Source organism: Myotis myotis, unplaced genomic scaffold (assembly GCF_014108235.1).
Source record: "Myotis myotis isolate mMyoMyo1 unplaced genomic scaffold, mMyoMyo1.p scaffold_m19_p_4, whole genome shotgun sequence".
NCBI lineage: Eukaryota > Metazoa > Chordata > Mammalia > Chiroptera > Vespertilionidae > Myotis > Myotis myotis.
Genome location: NW_023416346.1, coordinates 9,631,071 through 9,644,658, shown reverse-complemented (window position 1 = coordinate 9,644,658; position 13,588 = coordinate 9,631,071). Strand labels below are relative to the sequence as shown.

The 13,588-nt window shown below is 43.7% G+C and overlaps 1 non-coding gene and 1 pseudogene across 1 annotated transcript; one reads left to right on the top strand and one right to left on the bottom strand.

Moving 5' to 3' along the window:
• Positions 1-4,686: 4,686 nt before the first annotated feature.
• On the bottom strand, positions 4,687-4,793 carry LOC118654800. The gene has a single exon (XR_004967067.1). It is a non-coding gene; the product is annotated as a U6 spliceosomal RNA (small nuclear RNA).
• Positions 4,794-10,928: 6,135 nt separating this feature from the next.
• Positions 10,929-11,317, top strand: LOC118654298 (annotated as a pseudogene).
• The last annotated feature ends 2,271 nt before the right edge of the window (positions 11,318-13,588 follow it).

Below are 13,588 nucleotides of genomic sequence, written 5' to 3'. Positions count from 1 at the left end.
CCCAACTCCCCAATCGGCCCTGCTCTGAGCCTGACCAGGGGCTGCACCTAGGGGTTGGGCCTGCCCTCTGCCACCCGGGAGCAGGCCTAAGCCAGCAGGTCATTATCTCCCGAGGGGTCCCAGACTGCGAGAGGGCACAGGCCGGGCTGAGGGACCCTCCCCCTCCCCCCCGAGTGCACATGCACCAGGCCTCTAGTAGATAAATACATAAATAAATAAATAAATAAATAAATAAATAAATAAATAAATATCTCAAACATAACCTAACCTTCCACTCGAGGAAACTAGAAAAAGAACAAAATAATCGCAAAGCAAGCAGAAAGGAGATAAAAATTGGAGAGGAAATAAGTAGAATAGAAAAACAATGGAGAAAATCAGTGAAACCAAAAGTTGGTTATTTGAAAAGATCAACAACATTGACACACTTTTAGCTAGAGTGGCTAATGGGGGGGGGGAGACTCAACTTTATGGAAATCAGGAATGAAAAAGGTGGTATTACTTCTGACTAGTCAAAAAAGACCACTTTGTATGATACCATTTTTTTGTGCTTTTTTTGTATGATACCATTTATAAGAAATGTACAGAACAGGCAAATCTATAGAGATAAAAAATAGATTAATGATTATCCAGGGCTTAGGGAAGGGAGAAATGAGGTCTGACTCCTAATAGGTACAACCTTTCTTTTGGGGGTGATGAAAATGTTCTACAATTACATGCTATAGGGACTAATTTGTAACACACACACACCCAATTCATATGTTGAAGACCTAACTCCCAATACCTCAAAATGTAGAACTATATTTGGAGATACAGCCTTGAAAGTGATAATTAAGGTAAAATGAAGCCATATTAGTACATTCTAATCTAATATGATTGGTGTAATTGTAAGAAGAGATTAGGACACACAGAGAGACACTAGACACAAGCATGCATGGAGAGATGACCATTGAACACAGAGAGAAAGTGGACATCTGTGAGCCAAGGAGTAAGGCCTCAAAAGAAACCACACCTGCTAACACCTTGATCTTGAACCTCTAGCTTCTAGACTTTAGAGAAAATAATTTTTTGTTGTTAAAGACATCAGTCTATGGTATTTTGTTATGACAGCCCTAGCAAACTAATACAGTTACACAACACTGTGAATATACTAAAAACCATTGAATTGTACACTTTAAATAAGTGAAACAAATATTTCAATAAAGCTGTTCTTGGAAGGGTATTGTTGATGACTTTCTCTCACAACAAAGATTGTTAACTTAGGACTAGATCCTTGTTAACAGTCTGATGATTTTGTGCCTGGCCCTGTGCTGAATGCTATTGGGGCATAAAGTTTGGTCAGATGCTCAGGGAGCTCAAAGTCTGGCGTGCAAGATTTGTTCAAGGACCATAGAGTATGATCAGTGCTCAGGGTGAATCTAGGTTTTGAAGGTTGAAGCAGATAGAATTTTGCAAGCTCTGTTTAAGAAAAATAGTACAGCCCTGGCCAGTGTGGCTCAGTTGGTTGTCACCCCATGCACCAAGAGGTCCCTCCTGGTCAGGGCATATGCCCAGGTTGTGGGCTCAATCCCCAGTAGGGGGCGTGCAGGAGGCAGCCAACAGATGTTTTGATCACCTGAATAGAATTGAATTCTTTTTAGACTCTCTAGGAAATGTTATTATAAAATAGATGTTTCTCTCTCCCTCTCCTTCCCTCTCTCTAAAATCAATACAAGCATATTTTAAAAAAAGAAAAATAGTACCAGTTTAGGTATGATAGTAAACATTGCTTTAGATTTACAAAGAAATCACAAATGATACAAATTACAATCTTTAAACTGCATTTATTAAATAAACATCCTCAAATCCAGAAAAACAAAATATTCTTATCAATGGCCTGATTCACCCCTCTACTAATGTTTCCATTTTTATATTCTCTTATAAATAAATAGGACAATTATTTTAATAATATCATTTCCTAGAGAGAATAAAAAGAATCTCATTCCATTCAGGTGATCAAAACTTTTATTATTGGTAGTTTAGAAAAGTTTCAGCCCTGCAACTCATTATAAGTAATGTGAATGTTAAGATTGTTGTCAAATTTGGGGAAACCTCTAGTTTCTTTTACATGTGAGCTGTAAAATTTCAGGGTATTTTAACTATTCTGGTGCCGTGACAAATCTTAAATACGTTTCAAATTGACGATGCTCAATAAAACAACGAGGGACTTGGAACTGGCCTGTGTCAGTGCGGGGCGCTGAGGCTTAAGCTTGATTAGTTCTCCAGCTCTGGGCAAAGCCATAGGAGAAAGGAGGCCAGGAGAGACCAGCAGGGGGGGTCCCTGACGCAGTCGTGGGGGTTGTGGCAACCCCCTCAGAGATGATACCAGGGGTGATACAAAGTTTGAGTGGCATTTTGCCAGGCGATGGGCAGTTTGTGCGTTATGAGGGTGGGAATGTCACTAAAAGAAAGAAAGAACCTTTCATGCCGTGGCAACAATGTATATACAAAGACTCGGAGGCAGGAAACAGCATGGTAAGTGATAAGAAGAGTGAACATTCCAAGACTGATAAACTCAGGAGGCATAAACTCCTACCAAGCTCCAGACACTCATTCCAGCAGATGGAGCAATTTAAACTCAGCAATTTAGATAGAGTTCAAAGAGGCCCAAATGAAGAAACAGATTAGGCACTTCTGCCTGAGTTCCTAGGGTCTGAGACCTCAAAGGTATATGGAGGGAGTAGATTAGATTCTGGTCACCAGTCCCAGTGTGTGCATGGGCGGGGGGTGGATTTCCCTCACCACCAAGCAATTCTCCTACATCAACTGGATGTTCTACAATTCAGCTCAATTCTGACACTATCTGTAGGTAGTGTCAGATCCCATAGGTTAAGGGCTCAGTCCTACAAAACTCACCGCCCCCCCCCAACAACACACATTTCAGATTCCAATAGCAAATATATATATATATATATATATATATATATATATATATATATATATTCATTCCAATAGCAAATATATATATATTCCAATAGCAAATATATATATATATATTCATTCCAATAGCAAATATATATATATATTCATTCCAATAGCAAATATATATATATTCTAATAGCAGATATATATATATATATATATATATATATATATATATATATATATAATCATTGACCACTCGTGCTTGAATTCAATCTCCAGCCTCTCTCCCCTCCCAGGGGCTTGTGGGATAAGGCTGAAAGTCCCAACCCTCTAATCACGTGGTTGGCTCCACAGGCAACCAACCCCCCTTTCCATATGGAGGGAATTTCCCAAAGTGACCTCATTAACATGGCAAAAGAACCTTTACCACAGTCTTCCTTAGGAAACTCTAAAGGGGACTTAGGGGTGCTTTGCTAGAAAAGGGGCTGGAGATTTAGCCTGCAACTGAGGTACGTGCCCTTGACTGGAATCGAACCCGGGACTCTTCAGTCCTTGGGATGATGCTCTATCCACTGAACCAAACCGGCTAGGACACATTTTTTAAAGTATGTAGTTAATCTGTGCTTCCTTTTCACAGGTCACAAACTTGTATGAGTTACATTATGTAATACCAGCAGCAGCAAGAAAATCAAAATGACAAATTAAAAATAGAGTCCCGCCTGGCCAGCATGGCGCAGTGGTTGAGCATCATGATTTGATTCCCGGTCAGGGTGCATGCCTGGGTTGCAGGCTTGATCCTCAGGGGCATGCAGGAGGCAGCATTGATGTTTCTTTCTCACCAATGTTTCTATCTCTCTCTCCCTCTCCCTTCCTCTCTGAAATCAATAAAAACATATTTTTTTTAAAAAAAGATATTAGTAGCCCTAGTTGGTTTGGCTCAGTGGATAGAGCGTTGACCTGCGGACTGAAAGGTCCTGGGTTTGATTCCGGTCAAGGGCACATGCCTGGGTTGTGGTCTCGATCCCCAGTAGGGGTGTGCAGGAGGTAGCTGGTCAATGATTCTCTCTTATCATTGATGTTTCTATCTCTCTCTCTCCCTCTCCCTTCCTCTCCAAAATCAATAAAAAAATTTATATATATATATAAAGATATCAGTGCCTGAGCCTTTTAGAAGCAACCATGAAATACAGGGTCCAATTTCTGGACTTAACTCCCAAAATGATACCCCCAGAGAAAACACCCTGCCTGAGCCCCTTAAAGAAGCTCCCCAGGCTGTGTACAAGAGACTCCATCTGCAGAATGAAATTTCAGATCTCCATACTCAGGGCATACTCTGAGCCTCCCTGAATGAAACTCATGGCCCTGCCCCACACCCTCACAATGAAGTCCTGGATGAAAAAGCGCCAGTATGTCACAGCCAGAGTGAGCCATTCAACTGTGCCTAGTAGGCAGAAACCCATTGGCGGTCCAAGCTGAGTTCTCCAGGGTGAAATTCCTAGCTGGAACTCCCTGAAACGGATCTACCAAATGGAGGTCCCGAGACTGAGTCCCTCAGGCTAAGACTCCAGACTGACTTCCCTGCAGTGATAGCCATAGACGAGCCACTCAGATTGAACACACATATAGGCCCCCAGAGGGAACGCCTAGACCAGGCCTCTGAACTGATTCCTCAGATTGAAATCTTCAGCTCAAGCCCCTATACTGAAACTGAGATTATCAGTGACAATTTTTTGTTGTTGCTCATCCTCACCCAAGGATATTTTTTCCATTGTGTTTTGTTGTATTTTTAATATGGAATGCTTCACAAATTTGTGTGTCATCCTTGCACAGGGGCCATGCTAATCTTCTCTGTATCATCCCAATGTTAGTATATGTGCTGCCAAAGTGAGCACTCCATTGATTTTTAGAGTCAAAGGAAGGGAGGAGGGAGGAAGAAGGAGAGAGGGAGAGAGAGAAAGAGAGAGAGAGAGAGAGAGAGAGAGAGAGAGAGAGAGAGAGAGAGAGAGGAATAGCAATGTGAAAGAGACTTTGATTGGTTGCCTCAACCTGGGCTAAGAATTGAACTTGCAAACTAGGTACATGCCCTTGATCAGGAATCGGCCAGAGCTACCAGTGACAATTTTGAAACTTTTGTGAGCCCTGTGTTCTTGGAAAACAGCCATGGTCAGAAATCTTCCCATCCTTTTGTGCTCTGAGAAAGGGCTAACCGCAAAGGACCTCCTGCTCCCACATATTGCAAGATAAAATGCAGTTCCAGCCTTGGCTGGTGTGGGTCAGTTGGTTGGCCGTTGTCTAGTGCACCAAAAGGCTGCTATTCCTGGTCAAGGGCACATGCCCAGGTTGCAGGCTCAATCAATCCTTGGTAGGGGGCATGTAGGAGGCAGCCAATTGATGTTATGCTCTCACGTCACTGTTTCTCTCCCTCTCCCTTCCTCTCTCTCTAAAAATCAATAAACTTTTTAAAAAATAAAATGCAGCTCCACCTTTCTTCAAAGACTCAGATAAGACCTGCCTCTATCTTTCCTCATCACATCATAAGACTCTGAAAATGTCTACCCTTATCTGCTTGCCTCCATAAAAGCCCACTCTTCCTTCTTTTTCTTCAAGGTTTTTCTCATTAGTGTACTGTCTATTGCAATGGCTTGAATAAAATCACCCCCTTAATTGTCTACTGCATTTGGTCTTTCACACCAATCTCAGTCCTCCCATCAATGAACATTAACTTCAGATCCTCAGAGAAACTGCCTCATTCATTCATTCATTCACCAAATATTGGTGGAGTGCTGCATATGTGCCAGGCACTGCGCTAAGCACTAGGGAGCTAACAAGACAGATAAAGGCTCTACTTTCACAGGGTTTACATTTGAGTAAGCATAATAGGAGAGAGAGGGACAGTTTTTAATAGGGCGACCAGGGAAAGTACTTCTAAGGATGGAACATTTAAGCTGTACTCATAAGGAGGAAATGGAGGGCCGGAGGAAGAAGGTTCCAAGAGAAGAGAATGACAATTGCAAAGGCCAGGGTAACAGAAATTATTATGAAAGGAAAAGAGCTAGAGGAGATGATTGTGTGACACAGACAAGGGCCTTGTTAGTCTTGGCAAGAAGCTTGAATTTTACTTGAAATACAATGGAAAATGTTCTATGCAGGGGAATGAAATGACTGGGTTCACTTTTTTTGAAAGACCACTCTGGCTACTGTATGGAAAAGGAAATATAGAGGGGCAAAAGTGGAAGCAGGGAGACCCTTGGGAAGCTATTATAATAGTTCAGACAAGAGACAATGGTGGTTTGGTGTAGGTTAGTGATAGTGGAGAGAGGGAGATGTAAACAAATTCAAGAAAATTTTAGAGATAAAACTAATAATGTTTTGTAATAAGTACTACTGAGTGTGGAAGAGGTGAGGGGGAGGGATTATTCTCAGTTTTCTAGTTTAGGAACTGTTATAGAGGAAGGTGGTAGGAGAACAGACTTGGAAATATTAGGATTTCTGTTTTAGACATGTTCAACCTGGGGGGCCTGTGAGATATTAAAGTGGAGATGACAAGGGGCAAATAGGTCTACAAGTTTAGAGAATGCCAACATTTGGAGGTCAGCAAAGGAAAGTGAGAAGAAATAGACATGTTTCAAGAAGGAGGGACTGCTCCGGCGGGCATGGCTCAGTGGTTGAGCATCGACCTATGAACCAGGAGGTCACAGTTTGATTCCCTGCCAGGTTGCAGGCTCCATCCCCAGTGTGGGGCGTGCAGGAGGCAGCTGATCAACGATTCTCTCTCATCATTGATGTTTCTTTCTTTTTTTAAAATATATTTTATTGCTTTTTTTACAGAGAGGAAGGGAGAGGGATAGAGACTTAGAAACATCGATGAGAGAGAAGCATTGATCAGCTGCCTCCCTCACACCCCCTACTGGGGATGTGCCTGCAACCAAGGTACATGTCCTTGACCGGAATCGAACCTGGGACCCTTCAGTCTCCAGGCCGACGCTCTATCCAGTGTGCCAAACCAGCTTGGGCCATCATTGATGTTTCTATCTCTCCTCCCTTCCTCTCTGAAATCAATAAAAATATTTTTTTTAAAAAAAGGAGGGACTGGTTGATTGTGTCAGTTGCTACTGATAGGACAAGTAGGATGAGAAAAGAAAAGTACCTGTCGGTTGGATTTGACAACATGAAGTCTTTAGTGATTTTAGCAAGATCAGATTGCATGGAGTGGTACTAAACTAGACTGAAATTGGTTGAAGAGTGACTGCGAGGTGGAGAAAGAAATGTGTAACCTATGTCTTGAAATAGGCAGTAGCAGGAAGAGCTCCTGGAATTCACAGGACACTCTTAAAGATGGCAGTCAATAAAGCATATGCATGCACTGATGGGAATAGCCCAAAAGAGGAGAAACTGGTGAGGCAGGAGAGATGGGAGTAACTGAAGGAGTGAAGTCCTGGAGTAGATGGGAGGTGTCTAAAGCAGAAGTCGAGGCACTGGCCTTCAATATGAGGAGGGACAGTTCTTCCATATGACAAATCAGAAGAGGTTGGGTCCAAAGAGGATTGTAGATCTGGTGGTGAGATAGGGAAATTCCCATTTGAATTCATCTATCTTCTCAATGAATAGGTGACAGTTGAGGGTGGGACCGAGGCTGAGATGTGGGAGGTTTGGGAAGAGAGGAGAAGGTATAAAATAATTAACTCTGAGAGGGTGAAAGTGAGCATAGCAGGATTGCTGTTATTAAGGCCCATTTGAGGTCTGCCATCAATAATTTAGAGTGAAATCAATTGACTTGTGTGGTTTTTGGTTTTCTCTAATAACATTCAGCTTCTCTGCTACATGTGGAGTAGGTGGGGATTGTGATTCGTCTGGCTTGTGCTTGGCCAGGCCAGTATAGAGATGGGGCTCACTTTATGTCCTGTCGGCCACAAGAGCTAGAATAGTTCAGGGTCTCACAGGCTGCAGTCGGGGTGTTGGCCAGGGCTGCAGTCTCATATAAGGCCATCTATTCTTTTTAAAAAAAATTTTTTTTATTGATCTTTTTACAGAGAGGAAGGGAGAGGGATAGAGAGTTAGAAACATCGATCAGCTGCCTCCTGCACAGCCCCCAGCCCCCACCAGGGATGTGCCCGCAACCAAGGTGCTTGCCCTTGACCGGAATCGAACCTGGGACCCTTCAGTCCGCAGGCCGACACTCTATCCACTGAGCCAAACCGGTTAGGGCCATCTATTATTTCTTACTCTCTTCCAAGCTCATGTGGTTGTTGGCAGAATTTAGTTCTTTGTGATTATAGAACTGAGGCTCTCCGATCCTAGGGTTTGCCTCCAGTTCCCTGCCACGTGGCCCTCTCCATAGGCAGCTCACAGCCTATTCGGTTAGTTAAAAGCAAGTCACAAGCCCCGCCCATACTCCAGGGAAGGGGATTACACAGCATAACACCAGCGTGGAGCCTCAGCTCTGCCAGCTCCTAGCTAGCCACCTCCCTCTCTGAGCCTCAGTTTTGTGTTGTGTGGTTTTTTGTTTGTTTTTTACAAATGGGGCATAATCATACCTATTTTATAAGGTTGTTATGAGGGTTACAGGAGCTAATTTATGCAAAGCATTTGATGGGAGCCCCTGAAGAGGAAAGTGGGACCTGGGTCCTGCCCTAGGGAAGAGTCAGCCTGACAGTGTATGTGCCCTGCTGCGGGCAGGGACCACCTCTGTTCATCTAACATCATTCCTCCACTGTGTTTTCTTTTCTGTGAAGGGTCTCTTCAAATTCCATCCTTATTTTTTTTTAATATTTTTATTGATTTCAGAGAGGAAGGAAGAGGGAGAGAGAGATAGAAACATGAATGATGAGAGAGAATCATGGATCGGCTGCCTCTTGCACACCCCACACTGGGGATCAAGCCCACAACCTGGGCATATGCCCTGACAGGGAATCGAACCGTGACCTCCTGGTTCATAGGTCAATGCTCAACCATTGAGCCACGCTGGCCGGACCCATCCTTTTCTTTTTAAATTGGGATGTCAGGGCTTTGTATCCAGCAATACAAAGATGGAAATGATTATTGATATTCACTTATTCATTCACTTGTTCAATCCAGAAGTACTGTCTGGGAGAACCTGTTAATCATTTTCTGCTATTATCAAGTTCCCTTGGGAGCTGAGGGACTTTTGTCTGTCCAGCCTTCCTTTCAATCCTGTGAGTTCTCCCCCAACCACTTTCCGTTACTTGCAACCAAAGAATCCTGATCAAAACCCACAGTTATAAGTAAGGAGATGAGGTTGAGCTGGCCTTTTGCCAAACTTATAAGAATGATTTTGAAGGGATACCCTCAAAAAGCACTCTGAATACTAATGAATGAAGTCTTAGGGACTCAAGTTTTGCTTTCTATGTGCAGGCTCCAATACATTACTACGTGATAGGTGATAAGCCTGTTGTAAACTAAAGTGTGAGTAGACATAACACCCCGGGCTATTTGCTGTTGGAAAATTTCTGGAGCCTTGAAGACTTGAGTCATTTGGTCAAAAGGTTGGGCAGGCTGGGACCACCACTTGTGAGAATAGTGTGGACAAGCAAAGCTCACTCAAATTTTTGCTTTCTCCATTATGGAATCTGCTCCATACCAAATATGACCCTGGCGGGAAATCCCATAAGAGTCTTTCATTACCTTGCCTGGGAGAAACCAGAGCTGAATAGTTCCTGAAATTCCCAGCTGCTGGGCCTCATCCACAATAATGTCTATGTCCTCAGGCATTCATTCCATCTCTGGAAACCAGGGCTTCAGATGAGGGCTTTATTCAAAGATTAACCCTCACAGAGATGTGAAGTCTTTTTAAAAAAAAATAATTATCTATTCTTACTTGGCCCGTGTGGCTCAGAGGTTGAGCATCGACCTATGAACCAGGAGATCGCAGTTCAATTCCTGGTCAGGGCACATGCCCAGGTTGTAGGCTCGATCCCCCATGTGGGGTGTGCAGGAGGCAGCCGCTCAATGATTCTCTGTCATCACTGATGTTCCTATCTCTCTCTCCCTCTCCCTTCCTCTCTGAAATCAATAAAAATATATTTTTAAAATTATTATCTAGTCTTTAAAGGAGGAGCTTTCCAAGCTGTCCTTACCAGCCTGATGAAATCTCCCGGTACACCCTGAGAAACTTGTACTTTGTGTTGCATCTGTAATTGTGAGAACACTGGGTTTGGGACATCAAGCTCAGGTCACCCATAACCGCATCTCCCTCCTACCTCCCAGACTGTAATAAAGTTCTGCACTTGTTATGCCAAATCTTTTGAACATGGCCTTCCAGCAACTTGATGAGCCAGAATAATTATTAAAGGAGACTTTGGCATCAATGCCAAGACTCACAGTGATGTGCAGACCTTCTTTCTTTATGAAAGTAATAAAACTTGATGAACAGTCAAACATCTATGCACATTGTTCCCCCAAAGATTTTTCCAGTTGTTGCTGGACAAAGAACCTTTCTTTATTTTTTTTCCAATGTTTTTCGTGATTTTATTTATTTTTCTTTTTTCTTAAATATATTTTTATTGATTTCAGAGAGGAAGGGAGAGGCAGAGAGAGATAGAAACATCAGTGATGAGAGAGAATTATTGATCAGCTGCCTCCTGCATGCCCCCTACAGGGGATCAAGCCCAAAACCCAGGCATGTACCCCTGACTGACATCAAACCTGGGAACCTTTAGTTGGCAGGCCGACGCTCTATCCACTGAGCCAAACCAGCCAGGGAGAAACTTTCTTTTTTTAAAAAAATATTTTTTTAATTGATTTCAGAAAGGGAGGAAGAGGGAGAGAGGTAGAAACATCAATGATGAGAGGGAATCATTGATGGGCTGCCTCCTGCACACTCCCACACTGGGTATGGAGCCTGCAACCCAGGAATGTGTTCTGACCAGGACTTAAACCATGACTTCTGGTTCATAGGTTCCATGCTCAACCACTGAACCATGTCAGCCGGGCAAGACAAAGAAACCTTCTATCAATTTGAAGATGCCCAAGAGCTGGAAACCTAGAACTAAAGCTGAGAGACTGAAAAAATGCAGACTACAGGGGCCCTACTCATTCTCCTGGCTCTGATCCGCTGTTGTACCACGGGTCTAATCAGGCCTGTGTCTGCCTCCTTCCTGAGTAGGCCAGAGATCCCATCTGAACACCTTCCTACAGCAGCTCCCCACTCTGGGTGGCCATACCCAGACCAGAGCTCCAGACCAGTGTCGTCTCCTGGGACATTGCCACAGCGGCCAAGTTTATTGGTGCTGGAGTTGCTACAGTGGGTGTGGTTGGTTCAGGGCCTGGAATTGATCATTGGCTATGCCAAGAACCTGTCTTTCAAGCAGCAGCTCTTCTCCTATGCCATTCTGGACTTTGCCCTGAGACCATGGGGCTCTTCTGTTTGATGGTTGCTTTCCTCTTCTTCGTCATGTGAGGCTCTGGGGGATCACCTATCCATCCCTGCTGCTTCGACTCCAGGCCATGCCTGGTGCTGGAATGGGCTAAGCTTTACCATTAAACACAACATTTCTCTAAAAAAAGAAAGAGGCCTTGGCCCGGTAGCTCAGTTGGTTAGACAGTTGTCCTGATACACCAAGGCTGCAGGTTCGATCCCTGGTTAGGGCACATACAAGAAGCAATCAATGAGCCCAGCTGGTGTGGCTTAGTGATTGAGTGTCAACCCATGAACCAAGCGGTCACCGGTTCAATTCTTGATCAGGGCACATGCCTGGGTTGTGGGCTCAGTCTCCAGTGGGGGACATGCAGGAGGCAACCAATCAATTATTTTCTCTCATCATTGGTATTTCTATCTCTCCCTCCCCCTTCCTCTCTCTCTAAAATCAATAAAAATATTTTTTTTTAAAAAAAGAAGCAACCAATGAATGTGTGGAACAACAAACCAAATGTTTCCCCCCTCTCCCCCTCTCTCCCCTCCCTTTCCCTCTCCCTTTCTCTACTTCTGAAATAAATAAGTAAAAATAAATTTTAAAACATGCCTATGAGCCTTATTAGTCTCACAAAGGGGCTTACAAAATAGAATGTCTTTGATGACATCAGCAGCATATAAAGGCTGAAAACTAGGTGCTGGCTATATGGAGACAACAGTACTTTGACCCAGTTGTATACCGAAGGGAAATTTCTCTCTTTTCCACCCACCCTCCCTACCTCTCTCCCTTTCTCCCTTTTCCCCTCCCTCTCCTCCTACCTTCCTCTGGTTGCAAGCAATAGAAATCAAGTCTGTCACCTTGAATACTAAAAATAATTTACTGTAAGTATGTAGGGAACTTGCAGAATGGAGGGAAAGGCTAAAGATTCTGGTCAGAGGACAGGATCCAGAGCAGCTCTAGACTGATGATGGTCTTTTTAAAAATATATTTTTAATTGATTTCAGAGAGGAAGGAAGAGGGAGAGAGAGACAGAAACATCAATGATGAGAGAGAATTATTGATCAGCTGCCTCCTGCACACCCCCTACTGGGGATCAAGCCCCAAACCCAGGCATGTAACCCTGACTGACATCAAAACTGGGAACCTTCAGTTGGTAGGCCGATGCTCTATCCACTGAGCAAAACCGGCCAGGGAGAAACTTTCTTTTAAAAAAAATTTTTTTTTTATTGATTTCAGAAAGGGAGGGAATCATTGGTCAGCTGCCTCCTGCACACCCACAGTGGGTATGGAGCCTGCAACCCGGGCATGTGCCCTGATTGGGAATTGAACCATGACCTCCTGGTTCATAGGTCGATGTTCAACCACTGAGCCTTGCCAGGTCAGGCTGATGATGGTCTTTTAAGGTTGTGCCATCTGGATCAAAGTACTTCAGATGTTTGCTCACTCTACTGCCTTTCTACTTAGATCAGTGGTTCTCAACCTTGGCTGCACATTAGAATCACCTGGGAATCTTTTTAAAATCCTGATTTCTGGGCCTCATCCTGTTTCTTCGTTACTAATGTTGTGGCCTCACCCCATAACAAAGAAACAGAACTTCCGGAGGATGAGGCCCAGAAATCAGGATTTTAAAAAGATTCCCAGGTGATTCTAATGTGCAGCCAAGGTTGAGAAACAATGACTTAGAGGGTGGTGGTCTGTGGATCAACAGCAATGGTATCATCCAGGAGATACAGGCTTTTAGGCTTCACTGACTCAGAATCTCCATAGTAACAAGACTCCCAGGTGATTCATACATACGCACATTCGAGTGCAGAGAGGCACTGCCCTATTCAAGATCAAGCTGATCTAGTTTGGGTCACGTGTCCATCCCTTGACTAAAGGAGGTATGATACCATCATTGACAGTCCTGCCAGACTGTACCCAATGGCGGAAGGTCATTCAAATCTCCTAAGTCAGGGTGCTATTACCAAAAGAATGGGAAATGAATATTGGGTGGCCAAGTATGCAATAAATATCCACTTCAACCCTTGGTCCTGTTTGGAAAGGTGAGGTTTGGAAGGTATTTCCCCCCAGGAAGGGGTAACAAAGCTTTGTGTATTCATTAGATTTGGGCCCTCCTTTGAGGCCATGGAGTTATTAGCCCACGAAAGGGAATTTCAGGGGCTGGAAAAAGAAAGCCTCTCAACCCCTGGCAGAAATCCCTAGGGAATGGAAAGAAGGAGGGTCTGTGATGGACAAATTCCTGATTCAATCTGAACCCTGTACCTCTGAGGCAGTGAGGTCTTGAAGGAGAAGAGCTGGGTGTATGCCCAGAAACA